Source organism: Oncorhynchus nerka, linkage group LG22 (assembly GCF_034236695.1).
Source record: "Oncorhynchus nerka isolate Pitt River linkage group LG22, Oner_Uvic_2.0, whole genome shotgun sequence".
NCBI classification, from domain to species: Eukaryota; Metazoa; Chordata; class Actinopteri; order Salmoniformes; family Salmonidae; genus Oncorhynchus; species Oncorhynchus nerka.
The window spans coordinates 83510167-83535093 of NC_088417.1; positions in this window are offsets into that span (position 1 = coordinate 83510167).

A 24927-nucleotide genomic window follows, 5' to 3' on the forward strand; every position below is an offset into this window, starting at 1 on the left:
TTCGCCTGTAGCATTAGTTCTGTGGCACTCACAGACAATATCTTTTGGAAACGTCAGAGTGTTTTCTTTCCAAAGATGTTAATTATATGCATAGTCGAGCATCTTTTCGTGACAAAATATCTTGTTTAAAACGGGAACTTTTTTCATCCAAAAATGAAATACTGCCCCCAGAGGTTCAAGAGATTAAGAACAAATCCTTATTTACAATGACGGCCTAGAAACAGTGGGTCAACTCCCTTATTCAGGGGCAGAACGATGTAAACAACATTGCTTAAGCCTGACCATTGTGAAGAGGACAAAGAGAGGACATCCATTCCATGTGTTTAAAGGAGGGACAGGACAGTAAACTGTCAGCTGAACAGGCGGTGGAGGAAGAGAGGCAGGACCAGGGGAAAGGAGAGGTGTCACACTGGATGAGAGGTGGAACGGTAAAGGAGTAAATGTAAAGGTCAACAGAAAGAAATGTCCCGTTACTGAGTGGATACCAATTCCAGTTCTGGATTAATCTAAGAAGAATTATTATGCATCTTGTATGTGAATAATTTTGAATGTGGAATAGGGGAGAGGAAGGATACATTTTGGGATTAATTTAGCCACCGGGGCATGCTGCGTTCTACGCCGGGGAGATGGAGGGAACCGGAAAACAGAGCATTTACGGAACAGTGGCTGAAAGACTCAAATATATGTGTGCATTTATATTGCCTCCTTTAGTGTCAGCTAAATTATTCATGTCATCCAGATCAATTCAGTCCCAATGTGTTTTCTGCCAGAGGTCATACATCTAACAGCGCTTTTCCTCTGCATTCATTTTATTTTAATATAGATATCTACTCTCCCATTTGCCGCCAGGCCATTAACGGGGAGCGGTATTTAAGCGACACACGGAAGACTTGACATTAATGTGTTGGTATACAGTATTTGTTTTGCCGATCCATGAGGTGATGTGTTGTTGAGTGGATATAGACCTTAAGGGTTTTCAATTACCAGGGTATAGACATGATAATGTCAGATGTCAGGTAGGAGGTTGATTTACAAGAGGGAATATGGGGGTGGGGGATATCTGGTTCTCTCTGGTGGGAAGACTGGCTGTTCATCCATGGGATAAGGTGTCAATAATGAGACGCAGTAAGAAATGTTGCAGAGGGAAGCATCTTTTCCAATGAAATCATAGTTACTGCTGCAGTTACATTATCAATGCTTAAACAGATGATATATCATAATACGTTATCTTTGCAGATCCAAAGGCACTGTAATAGGTCTATGTTTTAATCAGTTAGAAGAGATGCTTTGAGTTGTACTTTAAATGTCATCAATGATGTTATGTTTAGACCTGTACAGCTGTAAACATGCTGTGGTCTGGTCCCTGGCCCTTTCAGAGCAGGTGTACTGACCTTTGCCTGTATGGCGTTCATACCACATACTTAAACTATGTGTCCATCAGATCTCCTTGGATGTTTTTGAGCCATCTGTTAGAGTCAATCTGAGCTTGCATCCCTCCTAACCTCTGACGCCTGTCTCCCTGTACCTGTCCAGTCTATACCCCAATGGACAGCCCATTCTGAGACTTACCCACACTCCTCTCTGGCCTGGCCTAGACGTTTGTGTGTATGTGTGTGTATGTGTGTGTTCTCCAGGATGTAGTCTGCTGACTGCTCTGTTCATTACTCCTGACCCCAGTTTGGTCATCAGTCACTTAGTAAAACAACCAGGGGATTGGACCTGACGAGCCGCAACACGTCCAGGGAGCACACGCTTCACATCCAATCGACCCAACACAGCACCCAGACAGACACCTGAAAGGAAAACCTCCACACATCACTCTCATCTGTCCACATGACTTTACAACCATTCTACCTCGTTCTCTAAGCCTACAGGGTTATCTCTTTCTTTCTGTTCTACCTCTTTCTCTAACCCTATAGGTACATTTCTTTCTTTCTGTTCTACCTCTTTCTCTAACCCGATAGGTTTATCTCTTTCTTTCTGTCCATTTTATGGGGAGGGGGTACCTTTCCCCTTTCCCCTGGCTCTGTACCTCCACCTGTCTGTATCCCCCTACCTTGTCTTCTCTTTGTCTGTGGAATGTTCCTGGGTCTTCATTTACTGGGTCCTATTGTACAACACGTGTCCCTAAAACCAAAGTTTAAGAGTGTAGGAACGTTTATTTCAGGTGCTATGGAATTACCCATTCATCTTATGCTGATCAGAAATGGAAACAGATTGAAAGGACACCTCAACACTTCTCTTTTCTACATGAAGAACAAGAGGTTATTTCTCTTTAAATGTCCTTTGAATTTCTTCTGGGCACAGTTCATCAAGGGGTTCAGTCAACCCAGAATGTTTGCCCTTTTACAGAATCCTTCTCTATTCTAGCAGAGGATTTTTTTGTTCCTCCTCCTTCTCTCATCCCTCTCTCATCCAGATATCGAGGCCTCTCAGGGATGAATTCACAGTTATTGATGGCTTCATATAAGCAGTGAACTTCTCCAATCGTCCCACACAGTAATTGTTACGGAAGTCATATGCATAAAATTAATTATACCGTGCAATAAGGGCCATAAATCAGTTCACTATCAATTACCTGGAAAATGTTTCAAACTACATACTCTCCTCCTTGGGGATCAAGGTAAAAGAAAAGGACCCCCCCCCTTTTTACCAAATCATGAAACTAATCTTGATGAGGATTACCAAAATACATGTCTATTTACTGTGTTTTTTAATGGTGAAGTACTTAAAAAAAAGCTTTCATCAGTGGAATTGATATATTTTTGTCATTGGGAAATAAGTTTTGCATAATTATTTGATGCATTCTTCACATTATGTTGTAATAGAATAGATGTCTCAGTGCAAGTCTTTGTGGGCTTTTACATTTGATGTATATATTACAACATAAGGTAATGTTAATAGTCCAAATGTAAACAAATGAAACACGGGATTTTTGTACCATAGATATTCCTAGTAACGGCAATTGTTATGGTTACGTTATGAACTGTGTTTACTATGTGTAATCTGGCATTCATGATATAACTATCATCCATGCGCTATAAGAGCTCAGTGTTTATTGATATTTAAGACAGGATCATTTTCTCACGTTAAGAGACTCCTTGCTCTCTGAGTCTCTTCATCTGAAGGGTTCTCAGTTCAAAAGGTTTCAAATAGGTGTAAGTGATGCGGAGCGCAGAGGGGAGGGGAGAGAGATACGAGAGAGGCTAATTTCAGATAACAATTACACATGCTCAATTAATGCATTTTTCATTGGATTATTATTTGATGTATTTATTTTAATGACACTGTGTAATTCAGTTCCTCTCAGTGCTCTAGCTGACAGCTAGCTCCAATTACCAGTCAGTCATTTATAACTCTGGTAGACTAACAGGGAGGTAATTGACCAGATGGAATGCCTAATGAGTGGCTGGGCAATTATTTCCCCAGCTATTGAAATGTGTATTTTTGGTTACTTAAATGAATTAAACAGCTTCTATTTCAACAGGTCTCTCATCTCAGTCATGAGGCCCAAGATGATGGAGAGGTTGTGGGGTTATTACATAGTCACTGTGGCAACTGAAGTACATGCACACATCATTCTGACAATTAAATTAAATAAAATGTATGTTTGTATGGCTTTCATATAGGCCTATGGCTTTAAAAATGAAAAATATCCCACTTAGAAGTAGAAAAACGATGCACTTCCAAGTGCTTGTAAATGGACACATTCTAATGGTATGGTATTATGTTAAATTGTTATCATTCAAAAGAGTCATTATTGATACAACAAAATACCAATATAAAGTAAAAAATGCCATTGCTATGGATACATTTGATGCATGTAATGTATTCATAACACCTAGGTCTTCCATCTGGGGAGAAAAAACAATGTTGTCTCTGTCTCTGGACACAAGCAACTTGTCACGCCACAATATCATGTCTTACAATAACATTAGTCTAACTGGCAAAATGAGGCAATTAAAGTCTACAGAGGCTTATCAGCTAACACAAACTCTAGAGTTTAGGCCTTCAGGACTGTAGCTGCTGGTATTTTAACGAGGTGTCAGAGTATGGAGTGCTCCAGTCCACTTAGGTCGTCCATAAACACCACACAGCGAATCCCACTGTTATTAGAAGAAGAGACAGAGTTATGTAGGCACGTGTGTATGATAAGGGTGTCTCATGATAGGGATGGAATCCCTGGCCTGCATGGAGCACAGGGCCGTGCAGACTACTAGAACACAGCTTCGGACACCCGTGCATACCCCACAAGACATGCCATCAGTCTCTTCTCCCAAGTCAAGAACAGACTATGTGAGGCGCACAGTACTACATAGAGCCATGACTACATGGAACTCCATTCCACATCAGGTAACTGATACAAGCAGTAGAATCAGATTTTAAAAAATAGAGAAAACTACCCCGTATGGAACAGTGGGGGCTGTGAAGAGACACACACACACACAGGTACAGACACACATACACATGATAAAACATGTACACATGGATTTTGTATTGTAGATATGTGGTAGTAGAGTAGTGGCCTGAGGGAACACAGTGTACTGTGAAAAGTGTTATGAAATGTAATGTCATGTAATATTTTTAATTGTATATAACTGCCTTAAAAACTTTTTAGGCCTGAGATCCCGCTAACGGGATTGATATGACAACAGCCAGTGAAAGTGCAGGGCGCCAAATTCAAAACAACAGAAATCCCATAATTAAAATTCCTCAAACATACAAGTGTTTCACACCATTTTAAAGATAAACTTATTGTTAATCCCACCACAATGTCTGATTTCAAAAAGGCATTATGGCGAAAGCACCACAAACGATTATGTTAGGTCAGAGCCAAGTCACAGAAAAACACAGCAATTTTTCCAGCCAAAGAGAGGAGTTACAAAAATCAGAAATAGAGACAGAATTAATCACTAACCTTTGAGGATCTTCATCAGATGACACTCATAGGACTTCATGTTACACAATACCTATATGTTTTGTTCGATAGAGTTCATATTTATATCAAAACATCTCAGTATACATTGGCGCGTTATGTTCAGTAGTTCCAAAAACATCCAGTGATTTTGCAGAGAGCCACATCAATTTACAGAAATACTCATAATAAATGTTGATGAAAATACAAGTGTTATACATGGAACTTTAGATAGACTTCTCCTTAACCTGTTGCTCCTACCCTCTACTTTTTTGAACATTTTGTTAAAAATCGCGCAACATTTCAGCGCCCTGCTACTCATGCCAGGAATATAGTACGTTCATATGGTTAGAATGTGTGGATAGGAAACCCTCGGACGTTTTTAAAACTGGTTAAATCACGACTGTGGCTATTACATAACGTGCGTTACATCGGAAAGCGCAGGAAAACCTGATCACAGAAAATGGAAATAAATATCCTTGCGCCACTTCAAGCAATTGTTAACAGTGAGCCGAATTAGATAAGACCGAGCATTCAACTCCCACAGCATCCCCATGTTGTCTAGAGTCTTGTGAATTGAATCCTCTTTGATTCTTGGTTGAACCGAAAGAGGGGCACGACTTACCTCCGGTCTCCGCCCAGATCATTCCGGAAGAGCTCTCTCCTGAAATTTTTTCCAAGACGACAGCTAATGATATTTACATCGCCTACGGATGATTTTTATCGCTTATTAACGTTTACTAATACCTAAAGTAGCATTACAAACGTATTTCAAGTGTTTTGTGAAAGTTTATCGTCTACTTTTTGAATTTTAAAAAATGACGTTACGTTGTGAAATCGCTGTTTTTTTCGTTTATCACACAGTCTACATATAACGATATCTTGGCTTTATATGGCCCGATTTAATCTAAATAAAGACCCAATAGTGTTTATGGGACATCTAGGAGTGCCAACAAAGAAGATGGTGAAAGGTAATGACTGTTTTCTATTTTATTGTGCGGTTTGTGTAACGCCGAAATGCTAATTATTTTGTTTACGTCCCCTGCTGTGCTTTTCTGTTGTAGTGTATTGGTGCATGCTATCAGATAATAGCTTCTCATGCTGTCGCCGAAAAGCATTTTAAAAATCTGACTTGTTGCCTGGATTCACAACGAGTGTAGCTTTAATTTGATACCCTGCATGTGTATTTTAATGAACTTTTGAGTTTTAACTAATACTATTAGCATTTAGCGTAGCACATTTGCATTTCCAGAGCTCTAGTTGGGACGCAAGCGTCCCAACTAGAGGCAAGAGGTTAACCTCTTGAACCTATAGGGGCGCTGTGTCATTATTGGATAAAAAGACGTGCCCGTTTTAAGCGCAATATTTTGTCACGAAAAGATGCTCGACTATGCATGGAATTGACAGCCTTGGAAAGACACAACTCTGACGTCTCCAAAACTGCAAAGATATTATCTGTGCGTGCCCCAGAACTAATGCAACAGGCGAAACCAAGATGATGTTTCATACAGGAAATGCCCCGGATTCTGAAGGTGCTGTGTTCCAATGTCTCCTTATATGGCTGTGAATGCGCCAGGAATGAGCCTGCGCTTTCTGTATATTCTCCGAGGTGTCTGCAGCATTGTGACGTGTTTGTAGGTATATCATTGAAAGATTGACCATAAGAGACTACATTTACCTGGTGTCCCGCCCGGTGTCCTGTGTGCGTAATCAGTAAGTCCATGCGCGTTCCATTTCTTCAGAATTGAAAGTAAACTGCCACGATGGATTTTATCGTCGATAGATATGTGAAAAACACCTTGAGGATTGATTCTAAACATCGTTTGCCATGTTTCTGTCGATATTATGGAGTTAATTTGGAAAAAAGTTCGCGTTTTAATGACTTATTATTATTATTTTTTCCTTACCCAAACGCGATGAACAAAACGGAGCGATTAGTCGACACAAATAATATTTTTTGTAAAAACGGAACATTTGCTATCTAACAGAGTCTCCTCATTGAAAACATCTGAAGTTCTTCAAAGGTAAATGATTTTATTTGAATGCTTTTATGTTTTTTTGTGGAAAATGTTGCATGCTGAATGCTAGGCTTAATGCAATGCTAGGCTATCAATACTCTTACACAAATGCTTGTTTAGCTATGGTTCAAAAGCATATTTTGAAAATCTGAGATGACAGTGTTGTTAACAAAAGGCTAAGCTTGGGAGCAAATAGATTAATTTCATTTAATTTGCGATTTTCATGAATAGTTAACGTTGTGTTATGCTAATGAGCTTGCTGATAGATTTACACAATCCTGGATACAGGGGTTTTTTCGTAGCTAAACGTGACGCAGAAAACGGAGCAATTTGTCCTAAACAAATAATCTTTCAGGAAAAACTGAACATTTGCTATCTGAGAGCCTCCTCATTGAAAACATCTGAAGTTCTTCAAAGGTAAATTATTTTATTTGAATGCTTTTATGTTTTTTTGTGTAAATGTTGCCTGCTGAATGCTAACGCTAAATGCTACGCTAAATGCTACGTTAGCCATCAATACTGTTACACAAATGCTTGTTTTGCAATGGTTGAGAAGCATATTTTGAAAATCTGAGATGACAGTGTTGTTAACAAAAGGCTAAGCTTGAGAGCAAATAGATTCATTTCATTTCATTTGCGATTTTCATGAATAGTTAACGTTGCGTTATGGTAATGAGCTTGAGGCTGTAGTCACGATACCGGATCCGGGATGGCTCGACGCAAGAAGTTAATGCAACCGCTGTGTCAGATTTCAAAAAAGCTTTACGGAAAAAGCAAATCATGCAATAATCTGAGTACAGCGCTAAGAGCCCAAACAAGCAAATAAAATATCCGCCATATTGTGCAGTCAACAAAAGTCAGAAATAACATTATAAATATTCACTTACCTTTGATGATCTCCATCAGAATGCACTCCCAGGAATCCCAGTTCCACAATAAATGTATGTTTTGTTCGATAATGTCCATCATTTATGTCCAAATAGCTCCTTTTGTTAGCGCGTTTGGTAAACAAATCCAGACTCACGAAGCGCGTTCACTAGGAGCAGACGAAATGTCAAAAAGTTCCGTTACAGTCCGTAGAAACATGTCAAACGAAGTATAGAATCAATGTTTAGGATGTTTTTAACATAAATATTCAATAATGTTCCAACCGGAGAATTCCTTTGTCTGTAGAAAAGCATTGGAACAGAGCTCGCTCTCACGTGAACGAGCGTCATGAGCTCAAGGCATTCTGGCAGACCTCTGACTCATTCCCCTCTCATTCGCCACCACCTCACAGTAAAAGCATCAAAGAAGGTTCTAAAGACTGTTGACATCTAGTGGAAGCCTTAGGAAGTGCAACATGACCAATATCCCACTGTATCTTCAATAGGGAATGAGTTGAACAACGACCAACCTCAGATTTCCCACTTCCGGGTTGGATTCGTTCTCAGGTTTTTGCCTGCCATATGAGTTCTGTTCTACTCACAGACATCATTCAAACAGGTTTAGAAACTTCAGAGTGTTTTCTATCCAAATCTACTAATATTATGCATATATTAGCAACTGGGACTGAGTAGCAGGCAGTTTACTCTGGGCACCTCTGGGCACCTTATTCATCCAAGCTACTCAATACTGCCCCCAGCCATAAGAAGTTAATGTTGCTGGACCCAGTAAGAGTAGCTGCTGCCTTGGTAGCAGCTAATGGGAAAGGGAAAGGTAGATACATGTACCTAGTCAGTTGTACAACTGAATGCGTTCAACTGAAATGTGTCTTCAGCATTTACCCCAACCCCTCTGAATCAGAGAGGTGCAGGGGGCTGCCATAATCGACATCCACATCTTCGGCGCCCAGGGAACAGTGGGTTAACTGCCTTGCTCAGGGGCAGAATGACAGATTTTTACCTTGTCAGCTCGGTGATTCGAATACAAATACAAATACAAATACAAATGTTATTTATTTAAAAAATAACCACTAGTCAGACGGATACAGACAGCTCAAGATGTATGCTTAGATATGCAGAAAAAAATACATATTTTTTACATAGAATTAAGCATAAAGATTATGGCCATGGATTACACGGAAAAGCTGTTTCAGGTGTTTGAAAAGGCACAAAACTTCTGGATGGGGACCACCACCCTAACCATCCTCACATACTTTGTGCCCCCTAAGATTTTTAGAAGGTGCTCAAAGTCTAAAAAGAGCACACATACTGTATATTCGGTTTTTGCCATTCACAGGGGAGCACCTTTATCTGTGCACGTGCTTGACTGAGAGGATTCCACGTGTGGGATTCTCATGGTCCTCAATGCCTGCTTAGCTTAGAGTAAAGCAGCTGTTCAGGAATGGGATATCTGAAGGATTTTTGAGTCTATTAATTGTTTAGAAGGGTAATTCAATGTATCACTTAAAAAGGTGTGATCATGAATAGTTTACCTCCAGTAGAAAATGTACTCAGAGTGTGAAAGTACATGCTATGACATTAATGGAATCATCTCCCCTGTCCATTATAAAATGCATTTATGGGCCACTTTGGATTAAATGTGCTGCCAACTTTGCTCTGCCTCCTACACCAGCATTTAAAGCTAGCTAAAGATCGTATAAACTCTTCCATTATCTTAATGCAACAATTTAACAGATTATTTCAAACACTGTCATTCACTTCCCCAACAATTTAATGAATGTCAGAGGATCTATAAAAGTACAAGTTTTAAGGTGACACATTTCCACCAAAATTGGATGATGCCTTGCCACAGTAGTGTGGCTCTGTTGTGTCAGGAGTGATTGTGTGTTGGCCCCCTAAGCCAGCAAAGTATAAGATGTCAATTAAAAAAAAAGCTTTCTTCAAATGATTCATGTGCGCCGTGATTTTATGGGGGAATCGCATGAAAAGTGAATGATGCTCTCTTTTATTACTGCATTTAAAATGTTTAGAGTTTAATGTGTATGTTCAAGCCGCTATTAATCAAACATGGCAGCTGCGTAATTTGTCATTTAATTTAGACACTTGTAGGGCTGCTGTGTCAATACCACAGGGGCTGGGTTCCTATAAAAGGCATGAACACCTCAGCACTTAAATGAACGCAATTAAACGAAGCAGTGATTTCTCAGAGAGATTGTCACATGGTTTATGTGGGTTGGCTGCACCGTGCAGCACAGAGGTACACACACTGTCAGGGCCCCAATAACTACAGGGTCTCCTATAAGTTTTAGAAATCTAGACACATTATACTGTATGTCCTTAACTGAATAATGTGTCTCTCTATCTAATGAAGATACAAATATTGTGTAGAAAATTGCAAGGCTAAGCAAGGTATTTGATTGCCCTGTCACATAACAGTCACTCAACTATGGTGACTAATAGTGTATATGATGTCACACAACACAAAGCAAACCAGACAACTGTGTTTCTAGGCAAACTACTGCACTGAATGAATCATAGGGATTTACCAGAAATGCAATTCAATGATGATAAACTAGGGACCAATTAAGTGAATTGTACGGATTGACTGCATATCTGCACATCCATTCTGTGGCTATTACTGCAGTCTTATATTGTTCTGGACCAAATGGCAACACATGTTCCTATAAAACAGGCAGTTTTACACCATGTTTTCATAGTAAGCTTTTATTTGACTGCAATAACAGTGTTGTGAATTCATCAAAAGCATTTACAACTCTCAGTAACTCATGAATGTCTCTTGCCAGCTGCAGGGATACCTGTTAAAATAGTGCCCTGTTGTCAGCCAAGTTCCACTTGTCTAATATCACAGGGTACAACAGAACAGTCACGATCAAAGACTTTTCTAATTGTGAGAGTATAGGGCCGGGATTCAATTCGATCGTACTTTGTCGGCTATGTACCTTTTAAAGGCACAATCAGAAATTACCTTTAAATATCAAGTGTGCTATAGCGCGGATCTACCGCTGATCCTGGCCCAGGTCAGACACCATACACAAAGAAGACAGAGGAGATAAAAATAACAATAGATAGGAAGTTATATCTGCAACATTGTAAGATTGTGAGAGGGTGATGCATAACACTGACCCAATGGTATGTTTACAAAGTATAGTCACAATGCAGCTAATGGGAGGAATGAGGATAGTCCGAGAGAGAGGCAGACCTGGCTCAAGAGAAGACAGGCTTTATAGACACTGCCCACAAAATGAGGTGGAAACTGAGGTGCATCTCCTAACCTCCTGCCAAATGTATGACCATATTAGAGACACATATTTCCCTCAAATTACACAGATCCACAAAGAATTGGAAAACAAACCCAATTTTGATAAACTCCCATATCTACTGGGGGAAATACCACAGTGTGCCATCACAGCAGCAATATTTGTGACCTGTTGCCATAAGAAAAAGGCAACCCATGAAGAACAAACACCATTGTAAATAAAACTGATATTTATGTTTATTTGTTTTCCCTTTTGTACTTTAAATATTTGTACATAATATGACATTTAAAATCTATTTATTCTTTTGGAACTTTTGTGAGTGTAATGTTTATTGTTACTTTTAATCTCCTAACCTCCTGCCAAATGTATGACCATATTAGAGACACATATTTCCCTCAGATTACACAGATCCACAAAGAACTGGAAAACAAACCCAATTTTTATTATTATTTTTATTATTAATTTCCCTTTTGTACTTTAAATATTTGCACATAATATGACATTTGAAATGTCTTTATTCTTTTGGAACTTTTGTGAGTGTAATGTTTATTGTTACTTTTTATTGTTTATTATCTACTTCACTTGCTTTGGCAATTTTAACATATGTTTCCCATGCCAATTGAGAGAGAGAGAGAGAGAGAGAGAGAGAGAGAGAGAGAGAGAGAGAGAGAAATGTTTTGCCTTTCTTTAGTGATACATTCTCATTTCATTAAAACCCCACCCCCCCAAAACAAAACAAACAAACATCCCTGTACTGCAGTACTGCATACTCTACCCCATGATACAAAACAACCCCACACATCACATTAACCTAAAACCTCGCCACTTCTACAACAGTATATCCAACCCATCTTCTCCAGCTGTACAGACAGCCTCTCCGACACACCATATCTCCTGAAACATCTCCACACTTTTTATAATTTTATAGAACTCAAATTCCACCCTAAGGCGCGCAGAGACCATCCCATTAAGTAATAGTAACGGTCTGTTATCCCCCACCATTGAACCTGTTCCTCCTTGTTAGCCAAATAGCAAACTTTGCCTGAGCAAACAGAAAATTCAACAACAAACATTTCACCCTCTCCTTATTTGAATACCTGTATCCCAATATAAACATCCCGACAGTAAACTCCACCCCCAACCTCTCACACAGACATTCCAACAGAGCCATTAATGGCATTAACCTGGCGCACGCAGAAAACACATGAATCACAGTTTCACTCATGACACAGAAAGGACACCTGTGTCAACCATCTGTTTGTGGCCAGGGCTCCATGTCGAACCCTTCACTGGAGGTCCCCTGACCTCTCTGGTACTAGTACTTTGTTGAGCTCCCTCCATCTAAAACCCACCATACTCTCTGCCCCACATACCCCCTGTCACTGATATGCCTTCACTCCTGTTAGGCTCCTAATGTTCCTTACCTTATGCAGAGGTTGTAGAGGGCTTTACGTCCCATCCCCTCAAACTCCCCCAGGCTCGGAGTGTTAAAATCTAACAAGTCCTCCAGACCCCCTTGCCAGTCCCCAGTCTCTGCTGTAACCTGCAGTGGCGGAAACATTGGTGGCCCCTCCCCCCTTGGACGTTCAAACACCCCCCCTTACCGGTTCAGACAGTGCCTCCTGGACTTCCCCCAGGAATCTCCCCAGCAGCCTAAGAGATGTTAGTCCTGTTTGTTGTGCCAGGACTTCCGGGGTTTTCCACCCGTCCTCTCCCAGCAGTCGCAGGTCACCGAGCCTTAGTAAACCTGCTGCCATCAGTCGCCTCTGAAGGGTAGCCGACTGAACTGATGTCAAAAGGGTGGCTGGGTGGTGGAAGATAGGCTCCTCCCACACCACAGCCCAGGCTCCACACCCCCTTCTCGTGTGGGCCTTAGCAGCTGCCAGGCCATCAGCACCGTAGAGTAAAAATCAGAGTGAACTGCTGTACTCAGCCCCTCCAGCCTCATGAGAAATAGCTGCCAGTCCAACCCTAATCCACCAGCTCTCCTCAGCAGCACGCATGCTGGTTCCCTCCAGCCGACATCAGTGTGGAACAGCAGTCTCTGCGCCACCTTTAACTTCTTTGGGGTAGGGGGCAGTATTCGGAAGTTTGGATGACTGAGGTGCCCAAAGTAAACTGCCTGCTACTCAGGCCTAGAAGCTAGGATATGCATATAATTGGTAGTATTTGATAGAAAACACCCTGAAGTTTCTAAAACTGTTTGAATGATGTCTGTGAGTATAACAGACATCATTATAACAGAACTTATTTGGCAGGCCAAAAATGGCGCCGGAGGAGATGGCCGCCGTTTTACGGTCTCCTAACCAATTGTGCTATTATGTGTTTTTTTCCTTGCAATATTTGTAAATTATTTTGTACATAATGTTTCTGCAACCGTATCTTATGGAAGAAATTGCTTCTGGATATCAGGACAGTGATCACTCACCTCGGATTAGACAAAGATTTCTTCAACAACAACAACAACAAGCAGGACTCACACGATATTCTCCAAACACTCCACAGGGCAGACATCCCAATTATTCGCAAAAGGAAGCGACGCAGACGACGAAGAGCCGGATGACTTGTCCGGACCTGCAGAAGACAACTAGGAAAGCTGCCATTACTGTCAATATTACTCGCCAATGTGCAATCATTGGACAATAAACTAGACGAGGTACGATCACGAATATCCTACCAACGGGACATCAAAAACTGTAATATCCTATGCTTCACGGAATCGTGGCTGAATGATGACATGGATATTCAGCTAGCGGGATACACGCTGCACCGGCAGGATAGAACAGCACGAGGGGGGGCGGTCTGTGCATATTTGTAAACAACAGCTGGTGCACGAAATCTAAGACCGTTTATACCACAGGGAAGATGCCAGCAGGTTGTTGATTATCAGCACCCTCCCTCTATATGACACTTGGGACAGGAGCCACCTCCACCTGGCCAGTCTTGACACCATAGCCTGTGACAGCCCCTCCCAGTTCTTCCTGATCCATCTCTCCAACCCCAGGTACACTCCCAAAATGTTAAGCCTTTCACAACCTCACTGCAAACCCCCTGGAAGCAGAGAGGGGGGGGGGCTCCCTCGTACACCTGCAGACTAGTCTCTAGTACCTGCATATCACGCCCATCCCTGACCATCACAGAAACGTCATCTGCATATGCTGACACTGGGCAGAACTGTGTGATCCTATGTGTGCTCGGGTGTTGTTCGCCTGTCAACACACCCATGCCTGTCCAGCACACTCCCTGCAGTCTTCTGCGTAGCTACATAGTTGTCTTTGCTGTCTTCGTATCCAAGATAATTGTGTAGCTTAGAGTGTGGAGTCTTAGAGTGATAATTGCGTTATTATCGTATTTCGTCGCCCTCCTATCTGCCTAGCAGCTAGCCAGCTAGCATACGTTCACCGGCTACCGTAGCACTGTAGTAACTATCACACTCAACTGAACGACTTGATTAGTGTAGTGTTAGCTAGCTACATAGCTAGCTACATAGTTGTCTTTGCTGTCTTCGTATCCAAGATAATTGTGTAGTTTAGAGTGTGTAGTCTTAGAGTGATTATCTTAATTCACCGAGGTTAGCTAGCCAGCTATTTTGTCGTCCTTAACGTAGGAGACACTCCTAGCTAGCCAATAGCCAGCCAACGTCTACTGAATAGAACTTTCGCATTCGGTCGCATTCCGCGTCGCTCCACAGGTAGTATCACTTTTTCATTTAATTTCATTACAGTCCCAACGGTGTGATTTGTTTGATCGTAGCTAGCTACATAGCTAGCTACATAGCCGTCTTTGTTTCAAAGATAATTGTGTAGTCTAGAGCGATTTTCTAGGTTAGCTAGCCAGCTATTGTCGTTCTCCTAACGCAACGTAACGTAACCAACACTGCTAGCTAGCCAGCTAGCTCCCGATAAGCAGCATTGTAGAAACTTCACACTCAACGGTACGACTTGATTAGGGTAGTGTCAACAACGCAGCTAGCCTACCCCAGCAGTACTCTATCATTTTAATCATTTTAGTCAATTAGATTCTTGCTACGTAAGCTTAACTTTCTGAACATTCGAGACGTGTAGTCCACTTGTCATTCCAATCTCCTCTGCATTAGCGTAGCCTCTTCTCTAGCCTGTCAACTATGTGTCTGTCTATCCCTGTTCTCTCCTCTCTGCACAGACCATACAAACGCTCCACACCGCATGGCCGCAGCCACCCTAATCTGGTGATCCCAGCGCGCACGACCCACGTGGAGTTCCAGGTCTCCGGTAGCCTCTGGAACTGCCGATCTGCGGCCAACAAGGCAGAGTTCATCTCAGCCTATGCCTCCCTCCAGTCCCTCGACTTCTTGGCTCTGACGGAAACATGGATCACCACAGACAACACCGCTACTCCTACTGCTCTCTCTTCGTCCGCCCACGTGCTCTCGCACACCCGAGAGCTTCTGGTCAGCGGGGTGGTGGCACCGGGATCCTCATCTCTCCCAAGTGGTCATTCTCTCTTTCTCCCCTTACCCATCTGTCTATCGCCTCCTTTGAATTCCATGCTGTCACAGTTACCAGCCCTTTCAAGCTTAACATCCTTATCATTTATCGCCCTCCAGGTTCCCTCGGAGAGTTCATCAATGAGCTTGATGCCTTGATAAGCTCCTTTCCTGAGGACGGCTCACCTCTCACAGTTCTGGGCGACTTTAACCTCCCCACGTCTACCTTTGACTCATTCCTCTCTGCCTCCTTCTTTCCACTCCTCTCCTCTTTTGACCTCACCCTCTCACCTTCCCCCTACTCACAAGGCAGGCAATACGCTCGACCTCATCTTTACTAGATGCTGTTCCTCCACTAACCTCATTGCAACTCCCCTCCAAGTCTCCGACCACTACCTTGTATCCTTTTCCCTCTCGCTCTCATCCAACACTTCCCACACTGCCCCTACTCGGATGGTATCGCGCCGTCCCAACCTTCGCTCTCTCTCCCCCGCTACTCTCTCCTCTTCCATCCTATCATCTCTTCCCTCTGCTCAAACCTTCTCCAACCTATCTCCTGATTCTGCCTCCTCAACCCTCCTCTCCTCCCTTTCTGCATCCTTTGACTCTCTATGTCCCCTATCCTCCAGGCCGGCTCGGTCCTCCCCTCCCGCTCCGTGGCTCGACGACTCATTGCGAGCTCACAGAACAGGGCTCCGGGCAGCCGAGCGGAAATGGAGGAAAACTCGCCTCCCTGCGGACCTGGCATCCTTTCACTCCCTCCTCTCTACATTTTCCTCCTCTGTCTCTGCTGCTAAAGCCACTTTCTACCACTCTAAATTCCAAGCATCTGCCTCTAACCCTAGGAAGCTCTTTGCCACCTTCTCCTCCCTCTTGAATCCTCCTCCCCCTCCCCCTCCTCCCTCTCTGCAGATGACTTCGTCAACCATTTTGAAAAGAAGGTCGACGACATCCGATCCTCGTTTGCTAAGTCAAACGACACCGCTGGTTCTGCTCACACTGCCCTACCCTGTGCTCTGACCTCTTTCTCCCCTCTCTCTCCAGATGACATCTCGCGTCTTGTGACGGCCGGCCGCCCAACAACCTGCCCGCTTGACCCTATCCCCTCCTCTCTTCTCCAGACCATCTCCGGTGACCTTCTCCTTACCTCACCTCGCTCATCAACTCATCCCTGACCGCTGGCTACGTCCCTCCCGTCTTCAAGAGAGCGAGAGTTGCACCCCTTCTGAAAAAACCTACACTCGATCCCTCCGATGTCAACAACTACAGACCAGTATCCCTTCTCTCTCCAAAACTCTTGAACGTGCCGTCCTTGGCCAGCTCTCCCGCTATCTCTCTCAGAATGACCTTCTTGATCCAAATCAGTCAGGTTTCAAGACTAGTCATTCAACTGAGACTGCTCTTCTCTGTATCACGGAGGCGCTCCGCACTGCTAAAGCTAACTCTCTCTCCTCTGCTCTCATCCTTCTAGACCTATCGGCTGCCTTCGATACTGTGAACCATCAGATCCTCCTCTCCACCCTCTCCGAGTTGGGCATCTCCGGCGCGGCCCACGCTTGGATTGCGTCCTACCTGACAGGTCGCTCCTACCAGGTGGCGTGGCGAGAATCCGTCTCCTCACCACGTGCTCTCACCACTGGTGTCCCCCAGGGCTCTGTTCTAGGCCCTCTCCTATTCTCGCTATACACCAAGTCACTTGGCTCTGTCATAACCTCACATGGTCTCTCCTATCATTGCTATGCAGACGACACACAATTAATCTTCTCCTTTCCCCCTTCTGACGACTAGGTGGCGAATCGCATCTCTGCATGTCTGGCAGACATATCAGTGTGGATGACGGATCATCACCTCAAGCTGAACCTCGGCAAGACGGAGCTGCTCTTCCTCCCGGGGAAGGACTGCCCGTTCCATGATCTCGCCATCACGGTTGACAACTCCATTGTGTCCTCGTCCCAGAGCGCTAAGAACCTTGGCGTGATCCTGGACAACACCCTGTCGTTCTCAACTAACATCAAGGCGGTGGCCCGTTCCTGTAGGTTCATGCTCTACAACATCCGCAGAGTACGACCCTGCCTCACACAGGAAGCGGCGCAGGTCCTAATCCAGGCACTTGTCATCTCCCGTCTGGATTACTGCAACTCGCTGTTGGCTGGGCTCCCTGCCTGTGCCATTAAACCCCTACAACTCATCCAGAACGCCGCAGCCCGTCTGGTGTTCAACCTTCCCAAGTTCTCTCACGTCACCCCGCTCCTCCACTCTCTCCACTGGCTTCCAGTTGAAGCTCGCATCCGCTACAAGACCATGGTGCTTGCCTACGGAGCTGTGAGGGGAACGGCACCTCAGTACCTCCAGGCTCTGATCAGGCCCTACACCCAAACAAGGGCACTGCGTTCATCCACCTCTGGCCTGCTCGCCTCCCTACCACTGAGGAAGTACAGTTCCCGCTCAGCCCAGTCAAAACTGTTCGCTGCTCTGGCCCCCCAATGGTGGAACAAACTCCCTCACGACGCCAGGACAGCGGAGTCAATCACCACCTTCCGGAGACACCTGAAACCCTACCTCTTTAAGGAATACCTAGGATAGGATAAAGTAATCCTTCTCCCCCTCCCCCCTTAAAAGACCTAGATGCACTATTGTAAAGTGGCTGTTCCACTGGATGTCATAAGGTGAAAGCACCAATTTGTATGTCGCTCTGGATAAGAGCGTCTGCTAAATGACTTAAATGTAAATGTAAATGCGTAGCAGGCCCAAAATGTCTCAATGGCTAGTAACTGCCCCGATAGAGGATATCCTTGTCTAATGCCCCGTCTCACCCAGTCTGGCATACTGAGCCCCCCTCCCACCTTTACCATACATGACGCCCCAGCATACAACATCTTCACACAGGTCAAAAAACTTTCTCAAACGCAAACACAGACATCACATTAACTCACATTACTCATGATCCACTCGATCAGAAGCCTTCTATCTTCGGCTACCACCGAAGCCCTCTCCTGGGCTACAATATCCGGACCCCTTCTACTACCGTTATGGGGCATGGAACCCCGCCGATCCTCTACGACTAGAATATTGACATAATCTGCCAGAGGATTCCAAAAGGCCCCTCAGGCGTGACGTCCGCTGAAGGCTCATTCTGCTAACCGCGGCCTGCTAGCTACCTAGAGCTACTTGGAACCCTACTAATCCACGACTGGTCTATCGACGTCACCACACGAAGAGGCAAAAACAGACTACCTCTATTGCGACGTCCCCCAAAGGCCCTTATGCTAACTTGCTAGCCACGGTCTGCTAACTGCCAGCTTGTTTGCCCCAGTCTGCTAACTGATAGCTTGCTTGTCCCGGTCTGCTGACTGCTTGCTTGCTAACCTGGTCTGCTAACTGCTAGCTTGTTAGCCCTGGCCTACTAACTGCTAGCTTGTTAGCACCGGCCTGCTAACTGTCTGAATTTCCGTGTCCCCAGCCAGCCCAACCTCTCACTGGACCCATATGTTCATTTGGCTACACATGCCTCTCTCTAATATCAATATGCCTCGTCCATTACTGTCCTGGTTAGTGATTACTGTCTGATTTCACTGTAGAGCCTCTAGCCCTGCTCAACATGCCTTAACCAACCATGTTGTTCCAACTCCTAGATATACAATGACATAACCTGGTATAAACGTCTCGAGAAACTATATCTCTCTCATCATTACTCAATGCCTAGGTTTACCTCCAATGTACTCGATCCTGCCTTTGTCTGTACACTATGCCTTGAATCTATGCTATCGTTCCCAGAAACCTGCTCCTTTTACTCTTTGTTCCGAACGTGCTAGAAGACCAGTTCGTATAGCCTTTAGCCATACCCTTATCCTACTTCTCCTCTGTTCCTCTGTAGAGGTTATTCCAGGTCCTGCAGTGCCTAGCTCCACTCCCACTCCCCAGGTGCTCTCATTTGTTGACTTCTGTAAACGTAAAAGCCTTGGTTTCATGCATGTTAACATTAGAAGCCTACTCCCTAAGTTTGTTTTACTCACTGCTTTAGCACACTCTGCCAACCCGAATGTCTTAGCCGTGTCTGAATCCTGGCTTAGGAAAATCCACAAAAACCCTGAAATCTCCATCCTAACTATAACATTATCCGCCAAGATAGAACTGCCAAAGGGGGCGGTGTTGCAATCTACTATAAAGATAGCCTGCAGAGTTCTGTCTTACTATCAAGGTCTGTACCCAAACAATTCGAGCTTCTACTTCTAAAAATGCACCTTTCCAGAAATAAGTAACTCACTGTTGCCGCTTGCTATAGACCACCCTCTGCCCCCAACTGTGCCCTCGACACCACATGTGAATTGATTTCCCCCCCATCTATCTTCTGAGCTCGTGCTGCTAGGTGACCTCAACAGGGACATGCTTAACACGCCGGCCATCCTACAATCTAAGCTTGATGCCTTAAATCTCACACAAATGATCAATGAACCTACCAGGTACAACCCCAAATCCGTAAACATGAGCACCCTCATAGATATCATCCTAACTTACTGGCCCTCCAAATACACCTCTGCTGTTTTCAACCAAGATCTCAGCGATCACTGCCTCATTGCCTGCATCCGTAATAGGTCTGTGACCAAACGACCATCCCTCATCACTGTCAAACGCTCCCTAAAACACTTCAGCGAACAGGCCTTTCTAATCGACCTGGATGGGGTATCCTGGAATGACATTGACCTAATCCCATCGGTAGAGGATGCCTGGTTATTCTTTAAAAGTGCCTTCCTCACCATCTTAAACAAGCATGCTCCGTTCAAAAAGTATAGAACCAGGAATAGATATATCCCTTGGTTCACTCCAGACCTGTCTGCCCTTGACCAGCAAAAAAACATCCTGTGGCGTTCTGCATTAGCATCAAAAAGCCCCCGTGATATGCAACTTTTCAGGGAAGTAAGGAACCAATATACACAGGCAGTTAGGAAAGCTAAGGCTAACAGAAATTTGCATACTGTAGGACAAACTCAAAAAAGTTCTGGGACACTGTAAAGTCCATGGAGAATAAGAGCACCTCCTCCCAGCTGCCCACTGCTCTGAGGCTAGGAAACACTGTTACCACCGATAAATCCACAATAATTGAACATTTCAATAAGCATTTCTCTATTTCTGACCATGCTTTCCACCTGGCTACCCCTACCCCAGGTCAACTGCCCGGCACCCTCCACAGCAACCCGTCCAAGCCCCCACCATTTCTCCTTCACTCAAATCCAGATAGCTGATGTTCTGAAAGAGCTGCAAAATCTGGACCCCTACAAATCAGCCGGGCTAGACAATCTGGACCCTCTCTTTGTTGCAATCCCAATTACGAGCCTGTTCAACCTCTCTTTCGTATCGTCTGAGATTCCCAAAGATTGGAAAGCTTCCGCAGTCATCCCCCTCTTCAAAGGGGGTGACTCTCTAGACCCAAGATTCTACAGACCTATATCTATCCTACCCAGTCTTTCTAAGGTCTTCGAAAGCCAAGTTAACAAACAGATAACCGACCATTTCGAATCCCACCGTACCTTCTCCGCTATGCAATCTGGTTTCAGAGCTGATCAAGTGTGCACCTCAGCCACACTCAAGGTCCTAAACGACATCATAACCGCCATCGATAAGAGACATTACTGTGCAGCCGTATTCATCGACCTGGCCAAGGCTTTCGACTCTGTCAATCACCACATTCCTATTGGCAGACTCGGCAGCCTTGGTTTCTCAAATGATTGCCTCTCCTGGTTTACCAACTACTTCTCTGATAGAGTTCAGTGTTACAAATCAGAGGGCCTGTTGTCCGGACTTCTGCCAGTCTCTATGGGGGTGGCACAGGGTTCAATTCTCAGGTCGACTCTCTTCTCTGTATACATCAATGATGTCACTCTTGCTGCTGGTGATTCTCTGATCCACCTCTACGCAGACGACACCATTTTGTATACTTCTGGCCCCTCTTTGGACAATGTCCAGACAAGCTTCAATGCCACACAACTCTCCTTCCGTGGCCTCCAACTGCTCTTAAATCCAAGTAAAACTAAATGCATGCTATTCAATCGATCACTGCCCGCACCTGCCCGCCCGTCCAGCATCACTACTCTGGACGGCTCTGACTTAGAATACGTGGACAACTACAAATTCCTAGGTGTCTGGTTAGACTATAAACTCTCCTTCCAGACTCACATTAAGCATCTCCAATCCAAAATCAAATCTAGAATCGGTTTCCTATTTCGCAACAAAGCATCCTTCACTCATGCTGCCAAACATACCCTTGTAAAACTAACCATCCTACCGATCCTCGACTTCGGTGATGTCATCTATAAAATAGCCTCCAACACTCTACTCAACAAATTGGATGCAGTCTATCACAGTGCCATCCGTTTTGTCACCAAAGCCCCATACACTACCCACCACTGCGACCTTTACGCTCTCGTTGGTTGGCCCTCGCTTCATACTCGTCGCCAAACCCACTGGCTACAGGTTATCTACGTCTTATCTAAGTCTCTGCTAGGTAAAGCCCCGCCTTATCTCAGCTCACTGGTCACCATAGCAGAACCCACTCGTAGCATGCACTCCAGCAGGTATATCTCACTGGTCACCCCCAAAGCCAATTCCTACTTTGGTCGCCTTTCCTTCCAGTTCTCTGCTGCCAATGACTGGAATGAACTGAAAAAAATCACTGAAGCTGGAGACTCATATCTCCCTCACTAGTTTAATAAGCACCAGCTGTCAGAGCAGCTCACAGATCACTGCACCTGTTCATAGCCCATCTGTAAACAGCCCATCTATCTACCTCATCCCAATACTGTATTTATTTATTTATCTTGCTCCAATGCACCACAGTATCTCTACATGCACATTCATCTTCTGCACATCTACCATTCCAGTGTTTAATTACTATATTGTAATTACTTCGCCACCAGGGCCTATTTATTTCCTTAACTCCCTTATCTTACCTTATTTGCACTCACTGTATGTAGACTTTTTGTCTTCTTTTTTTCTACTGTATTATTGACTGTATGATTTGTTTATTCCATGTGTAACTTTGTGTTGTTGAATGTGTTGAAGTGCTATGCTTTATCTTGGCCAGGTCGCAGTTGCAAATGAGAACTTGTTCTCAACTAGCCTACCTGGCTAAATAAAGGTGAAATATATATATATTTAACCTCTTAAGTCGACCCTCTACTTTTTTGAACATTCTGTTAAAAATCGCGCAACATTTCAGCGCCCTGCTACTCATGCCAGGAATATAGTATATGCATTTGCTTAGTCTGTGTGGATAGAAAACACTCAGACGTTTAAAAAACTGGTTAAATCACTGCTGTGGCTTTACCAGAACGGCATTTACATCGAAAAGCACAGGAAAAACTGATCACTGAAAATGGGAAAATATATCCATGCGCTACTTGAACCCATTGATAAACGTGAACCACAATTAATTGACTGAGGTTGCAGTTACCTACAGCTTCCACACGGTGTCTAGAGTCTTGTCATTTCCCTTCGAGTTTTTTCTTGGTCAAACACATGCAGGACACCGTATCTCCTCCGGTCTAGGACCGGATATTTTCGTTGAGTTTCTAGCCGGACATTTTTCCAGACGGACAGCTAATGATCTTTACATCGCCTCCTGATGAATTTGATCGCTTATTAACGTTTACTAATACCTAAAGTTGCATTACAAACGTATTTCGAAGTGTTTTGTGAAAGTTTATCGTCGACTTTTTGAATTTAAAAAAATGACGTTACGTTTTGAAACAATGTTTTTTTCGTTTATCTACATATAACGATATCTAGGCTTTATATGGACCGATTTAATCGAAATAAAGACCCAAATAGTGTTTATGGGACATCTAAGAGTGCCAACAAAGAAGATGGTGAAAGGTAATGAATGTTTTCTATTTTATTGTGCGGTTTGTGTAACGCCGAAATGCTAATTATTTTGTTTACGTCCCCTGTGGGTCTTTTGGGGTGTTGCATGCTATCAGATAATAGCTTCTCATGCTTTCGCCGAAAAGCATTTTAAAAATCTGACTTGTTGCCTGGATTCACAACGAGTGTAGCTTTAATTCGATACCCTGCATGTGTATTTTAATGAACTTTTGAGTTTTAACTAATACTATTAGCATTTAGCGTAGCGCATTTGCATTTCCAGAGCTCTAGTTGGGACGCAAGCGTCCCGAGTAGAAGCAACAGGTTAAAGAACAGTCTATGACTACAGTGGCTGGAGTCTTTGACAATTTTTAGGGCCTTCCTCTGACCCCGCCTATTATAGAAGTTCTGGATGGCAGGAAGGTTGGACCCGGTGATGTACTGGGCCGTAAACACTGCCCTCTGTAGTGCCTTGCCGTCAGAGGCCGAGCAGTTGCCATACCTGGCAGTGATGGAACCCGTCAAGATGCTCTCGATGGTGCAGCTGGAAAACCTTTTGAGGACTCATGCCAAATCTTTTCAGTCTCCCGAGGGGGCATAGGCTTTGTCGTACCATCTTCATGACTGTCTTGGTGTGCTTGGACCATGATAGTTTGTTGGTGATGTGGACGCCAAGAAACTTGAAGCCCTCAACCTGCTCCACTCAACAGCCCCGTCGATGAGAATGGGGGCGTGCTCAGTCCTCCTTTTCCTGTACTCCACAATCATCTCCTTTGTCTTGATTATAGTAAATCACTAAAACAGTCCAGATATACACTATGGAAAAAGAAGGAACAGCACATCAAAAATCAGCTCAATGTAATTGAAGAATCCATAGAATCTAACCACAAAAATGGGAAATCTCTAAACAAGCAACAGCGCGAAGAGTTATCTGTCCAAAATGGAGATGTATGTATAACCACTTCTCCAATATTTTTGGCTCTATAACAAAGAACAAACAGGAAAAAAATATACATGATCAAATACAAATCTTAGAATCAACTATTAAAGACTACCAGAACCCACTGGATTCTCCAATTACATTGAATGAGCTACAGGAAAAAGTATAACCCCTCCAACCCAAAAAGGCCTGTGGGGTTGATGGTATCCTACATTAAATGATAAAATATACAGACCACAAATTCCAATTGGATATACTTAAACTCTTTAACATCATCCTCACCTCTGGCATATTCCCCAGTATTTGGAACCATGGACTGATCCCCCCCCAATCCACAAAAGTGGAGACAAATTTGACAGCAACCTTGGGAAAATCCTCTGCATTATCATTAACAACGGACTCGTACATTTCCTCAGCGAAAAAAATGGACAGAGCAAATGTCAAATTTGTCTTTTTACCAAATTACCATACGACAGACCACGCATTCACCCTGCACACTCTAATTGACAAAAAAACAAACCAAAACAAAAGCAAGTCTTCTCATGCTTTGTTGAGTTAAAAAAAGCTTTC